Source organism: Populus euphratica, unplaced genomic scaffold (assembly GCF_000495115.2).
Source record: "Populus euphratica unplaced genomic scaffold, PopEup_1.0 scaffold406.1, whole genome shotgun sequence".
Classification (NCBI taxonomy): domain Eukaryota; kingdom Viridiplantae; phylum Streptophyta; class Magnoliopsida; order Malpighiales; family Salicaceae; genus Populus; species Populus euphratica.
In genome coordinates this window covers 134196-140955 of record NW_011500291.1, presented here as the reverse complement: position 1 = coordinate 140955, position 6760 = coordinate 134196, and positions in this window count along the sequence as shown.

The window sequence follows — 6760 nt, the reverse complement described above, 5'->3', positions numbered from 1 at the left end:
CCTCTAACCTTGATATTTGTTATTATTATCGTTTAATCCTTACATAATATTCTATCTCCAAGTTCTTTTCTTCTTCTTCTTCTTCTATTTCTTTTTCTTTATTATTATTATTATTATTGCTACTAATATTATTGTTGTTGTTATTGTTGTTGTTTATAATTTGTATAATTAACCTCCCTGTGGTTCGACCCCGGTCTTGCCGGATTATTTATTACTTCGACACTCCTACACTTGGGAGAAGACATCAATCTTTTAGTCATGTCAATCATGTATAATTTTTTTCAATCTCATCTTTCCTTTTTTGATTTCTATTTTTTTTGGCTTGTTTGTAAATTTTTTTATATTTTTAATCTTATCATTCGATCCAAGTTTATGGTGTATTATTTTTTCTAATTTGGTTATCATTATTTTGATATTTTTTTTCCTTTTGTTAGATTTTTTTTCCTTTCAATTTAATCTTCCATTCAAAAAGAATTTCTTACCCTTTAAATTATTTTTTATTTTGATTTTCATTATTATTCTTTTAGCTACTTTATGTTTTTAAGATTCTTTGGTTTTATAGTTTTTTTTCCTGAATTTTATATTTTGATATTTGATTTGTAGGGGATTGGGTTTCACGGTTTTTTTTGTATAATGCTTCTGATCTAATGACTCGGGTCATGAGTTTAAAAAGTTAGTACAAGTTTATGTCCTTTTTTGGATTATTTTATTTTTTGATTTTATTGTTTGACATTGTTTTTTATTGAGCTATTCCAATCACATAACCTAGGCGGCTCATATTTTATCATCTAAATTATATTTTTATCATGTTATCTTAGGTTAGCTTGAGTTTTTTTTTTTTATCAAGTTATGTACTTTCAAAGGTTGTTTTTTTAACTTAATGTGGTCTATTTTAAAATACAATTGTTTGTTTACTATTGCTATTTTTTTAATTGTTTAAGTAAAATAAAACTAACTTATTAAACCCAATTAAAACTATAATGTAAGTCAGTTTTTTTTAATGTAAGTCCTTTTTTTTAACATGCTTGTATTATCTTAGACATCTTTTTTATGTAAAAAAAAAAAAATAGTGTAGCACGTGTTATGTCTAGTGTCTTGTAAATCCTATTAAATCAAAGGAGAACTTCATTAACTTGGGACTTGTGTCACTCAAGGCTAAACACAAACGCCTGATAAGAGATTTGGATGGGCTTTTGGGCCCATTTCTCAACCAAGATAGAAAAAAGTAGAGATAATCATTTTCGATTCGATGTGGTTTTTACATGAAAAAATTAACCAAATTGACATTATTATTTTAAAAAAAATTAAAAAAATCGGTTCAAACTGAATGATTTCTATTCGGCTTGGTTCGGTTTCTGTTGTTCAAAAATTAGTAAAACCAAGAAGTAAATCTCATTTCTATTGTGAACTTGTTCCAATTTACATGACCAAGACATGATTGAATTCTAATTTAAATATAAGCAAAACCAGAGTTGCAAATTATAACATAATAAAAAGGCAAAAACCCACAAAATATCAAAGAAAATAGAAATTGGAGATGGATCAAGATTGGAAGGAAAACAGATCTGCCTATAATTAATAAGTTGGATCTAAATGAGAGCTCAAGATTGAAAGGAAAATAAATCTACCCATAGTAATGTAGTTTGATTGAAGAAAATAGTGAAGTTCATGAATTTGTTGCTAAGAAGAGAAGAGAATATGATGAAGAAGATAAGATGTAGGGATGGACTTGGAGATATGAGAGATAAAGAGATAAGAGGAGGGGCTGTGGGAAGAGATGAGAGGCAAAGAGAAAAAGGGAGAAAAGGAAGTTGCGGGGAGAGATGAGAGGCAGAGAGAAAAAAGGGGGTGCAAGCATTGGTTTAGGTTAAAGATTATTTATAGTCTTTTTTATTTTTTCAGAGTTATGGTTGAACTGTATTTCATTCCAATTCAATCGATTTCAGGCATTTGAAATTAAAATCGAATTGAACAGGAAATTATTTTGGATTTTATAATCTATTAATTTAATTTTTTTCTCAGTTCAATTTTTTCAGTTAATTCTTTTTTTTATTTTCTTAGTTTAATAGGTTTTTCGAGTTTTTTGCTCACTTCTAAAAAAAAAAAATTGACATGCATGGTAGCTCGAAAATATGAACTGTTTGCACTTCAAATTTAAAGATAACTAAATGAAGATCCAAAATCCCTTTTCTATCAATGAAAAAGCATTCTTATAAGAGCCTAAAGCATTAAAATAAATTATTTAAAGATTCCTTCTTTAATCTCCCCACCTATTTTCAATGAATTTTCTTAAAAAAACCAAAATCATTAATATTAAATATATTAAAATACATATGAATTGTTAAAATAACTTTTTTTGGGATGGTTCCTCCACCCAAAAAAACAACAGCACCGGTGTGTGAAGCACATGTGCCACACCCCCCTAACATTCATGTTTGCATGCTAATATGTTAATTTACATGTTATCACTGCCCTGCCCAATTCTAGCAATAATAAATGGTAATTTCAACCCTTGATTTAATTTATGATATCCTTAAATTCTTTTTAAATATATTGCTGCTCGCATATTAATTGAAGTGTTGAGGTACAAATTATTGGAAGATAACCTTAAGGGTACGAAGCTATTAAAAATTTATTTTTTGATATGTTATAAGGTTGAAATTAATATCTTATAATGAATTAAAAAAAAAAACGAGTTGTAACAAGATTATTCAAAGTGTAATTATTTGACTTCAATGTTGAAATTTTAAATATGGATATGTATGATTGTTTGTTATAAAATTTGTGTTTGAATAAAAATTTTCAATGAATTTTATTTTATTAAATAAATGATAGAATATATATATATATATATATATATATATATATAATCTCAAGTAAACTCTCAATATGAAGAACAATAGTAAAGATTAACGTGTTTTCATGTTGTTTGTGAGTTTTTATTTTATTTTTCATCATTGTGTCCGTAGGCCATCATTTTTGTAGGATGTGATTTATTTATCTAATGTTATATATTGAATCTAAGAATTAATATAGGGATGATAAAATTCTTAAACAATTCTTTTTTTTTTTTTAGAGTTGAAAGATATTGGAGATGGTTAATATATGATTTTATTTTTGAAATATACCATTTATATTTGGATAAATATATTAGTGAACCTAATAAGTTACATATATTAAGAATTATTGATAAAAAAAAATTAAAATAAGATTACTTATTAAGTGTGACTTGATTATAATTAAGTTTTAGAAATTAAGAGCTAGAATATAAACTATACAGAGGATTACAATTCTAGACTTAAAAAAATTAAATTGAGACTTGATTAAATAATTTTCTAAATTGTCTTGAAATAATATATATAATATTATATAGGGGAAAAAGTGATATTTTTTATGTATAGGAAGATTAGATTCTCTATATAAATAAAATGTTATGTCTTATATGTTTTTGATGACATGATGATGAAAGATATGATGCGATTAGATACACCTAAAAACTTATAAAAGAGTTATCACTCAAGGCATAATAATTCTTATCTGAAAGGTTTTTGATTTGGTGGCTTATGTGAACTACTATTAGAGACTATATAATTGGATGGTTTATGATTTATGATAGTTTAGTCTTAAAGAGTTGATTAAACCTCAAAAATAAGATATAATTTTTAGATAATCTTCTTTCAAAATCATAAACAACTCTAGATTATATAATCGGATCCTTAGAATTTTTTTGAAAAAAATATTATTTCCATTGTGTTTAAGTATTTCAAGAAATCTAACAATTATATATTGATAAAAGCTAATTTTAGCGATTTGTGTCTGTTATGATAACCAATCATCAATCAAAAGGTTACAAAGTAACATGTATAATGGTAAGTCTAAACATATACATTATATACATAATACATTAAAATACTTTCTTTTTAATGAAATTATTTTCATTGACTATACGAAGTCAAAGGAAAATATTATTGATCCACTTAATAAAAGCTTAATGTAAGAGCTTGTATATAGTTCATTGAGATAAATGAGCTTAAAGCCTTTAAATATTAATGAGTGTCGTGTTAGTAACCTTACCTAGTTGACTTTATAAAAAAGCAAAATTATATTATGTCACACTCTCAGTAACACTAAAAAATAATATTTTTTTTCCATTCCTATGATAAAAAAGAGCTGGTTATAACACAACAAAGATGAGTGTTTGTCTTAATGATTTTCATATCATTTACTAAGTAAAGCATATCACAATGCTTTTAAAAAGAGATAATCAATACAAGTGAGAACTATGATCACTTCAATAAAAAATTTCTGTAAAACACTTATGAATTTAGAAAGAAATTATATGGGTATTATTGTCTTAGTTTACATAAAAAGCTAAATTGTTCAAAACATCGTCCTCACTAATTAGTCAAATAAATTTAATAATAATTCATTAGAGAATATTTAAAGTCGAAAGCTACATTTGATATAGTGACCTAACAATTCTCTCCCTCTCCCACTCCCGGTCATTCCATAATTTCATATCTCTTTATATATCAATCAATCAATAATTCATGTAGGGGATTATTGAAAAACATTGGCTTTTAGACATGGTTATTAGGCATATCTTAAGTCTAATTAAAATTATGATCCTTTTTTATCTTTTGTTAAGACTTTGTCAAAAATTATTTCTCAATATAAATATTATAACACTGAATATTAAAATATCTAAAACTAAATATGAGTCAATGAAAGATTTATTTTAAAGAACCCATGGTGGATTTAACAAAAAAACAAAATCTAATCTTAAGGCTTTGTCCCATATTGAAAAACAATTGTTTTTTTTTCATATAAGGTCTTTATATGTGAGTATAGTTTTTGTTTCATATATTGAAAAAATAAAAACTTATTTTTTCTTTCAAGGTCTATACAGAGGCTTTTGTTGGTTTATTAAAAATCAACACAAAAGGTATTGTTTTTAAGCTATTTCCCTTTACTTTAGTTTTCTTGTAGTTCTTATAATATTTTTGTGTAGAGAGAAAATGATATATATATATATATAGAGAGAGAGAGAGAGAACTTTTATGTTACTATCTTTCTCCTTTGAGATTTTTTCAAATTTCTTTTTTTAGTCCTTTTAGTTTGTGAATTAAACAATTTGATTTAAAATCTTACTTTTCTCACATTTTAGTCCTTGGGGTTGAGAGAGAGTCATGGAATTACAACAAAAAGAAGAGAAAGTTGATAAACAATTATTCTTGGTGTCAATTAGTTTCATTTAATGAGAAAAGTTTCATTTAGATTTTTTGTTTCTCTTTATGTTATAAAAAAAGAGATATGGTATCAAAATATTTTTTAGATTTGGATTGATTTTTCAATTTTCAATCAAGTTAATGTTATAAATGGGTTTCCAACTAAGAAAATAGATGAAAATATTTTTTTACCTTTTAAGATTGAATGCATATTGAAATTTAGAGCAGCTAGTGACACATTATTTATTATTATTATTAAAAAAAAAACTAAACAACATGTTGATCGCCCCTTAAAAAAAAAAAGTTGGCTCAAGTATGTGGGCTGTCCTAAACCCGTGTGTCTAGACTTTTTTTTAAGCTCTGAGTGTGATAGGCTAAAAAGGCACGATTAGTTGGCTTTTTTTTTTCAATTTCTTCATAATTTATTTTTTTTAATTTCATTATTTAATATTTAATTAATTTTAAATTAGATTTCATTATTTGTTTCGGTTTAATTTTTGTAGGTTTATCACAAATGTAAATAAACATCCTGATATTTTATTAGTGTTTAATTTTATAAGTATCTAATTTTTTAATTAAATAAAAAAATTTAAAATATATTCTCAAATCCAATGAAGTCTATGACCACTTGATTTATTCCTTTTCTTCTTTGCTGTGAAATCCCAAATTCTCATCTACTTCTAACAAGAAAATTGTACTGCCAGGCCTAAAGCAAAAACTTTGGTTATCAACTTCATTCCAGTGGATTTGACTCCTGGAGACAATACTGAGAGCCTAAAGGAGAAGGGCTTTTTCAAAATCTGATTTGAGCTTATATTTAACGGGATGATGTGCAAGTAAATATAATTGTCCTCTTAGTTTCAGTCAAAATTAATTTTGACAGAGATTTACTCATCTCGAGGGTTTTCCATTTTATTTATTTTAGTCTATGTGTGTTGGGGTGGATCATGTGTGCATTATTTTGCTCAGAATATGTGGACATTAAATAACAATTCTTCTTCTTTTTTAGATTTAAATATAAAAATATTATCATATTTTTATAAAATCTCATTGCTAGTTTACTTGATAAAATAATCAAATTATAAATTTAATAAATCAACTCAAATTAAAAATCAAGATATACATTCATATAGTTGTTTTGACATAAAATTTAGCTAACATAAAAAAAAAATATATCAGATTAACATATATGCTAGTATAATTAACAAGAAAATATCACATTAATATATATATATACTAGCATAATTAATTAGCATGAATAAATTAAAAGGTATATTTTTCTTCAAATAAATAAATTTTTAACATAATTTAAAGATATTAAAGATAAAAATAATAAAATAACAAGTTGTTCTATAAATAAATAATTTAACATAATAAATATAAAATCATAACATACAAACTCTAGTTTGCATCAAAATCTATAAATCAATATCATAATTTTATTTTATATTAAAATTCATAAATCAACATCCTTAGAATTCATAAATTAATATTCTTAACTACATAAAAACACAAAAACAATTAGAACATGT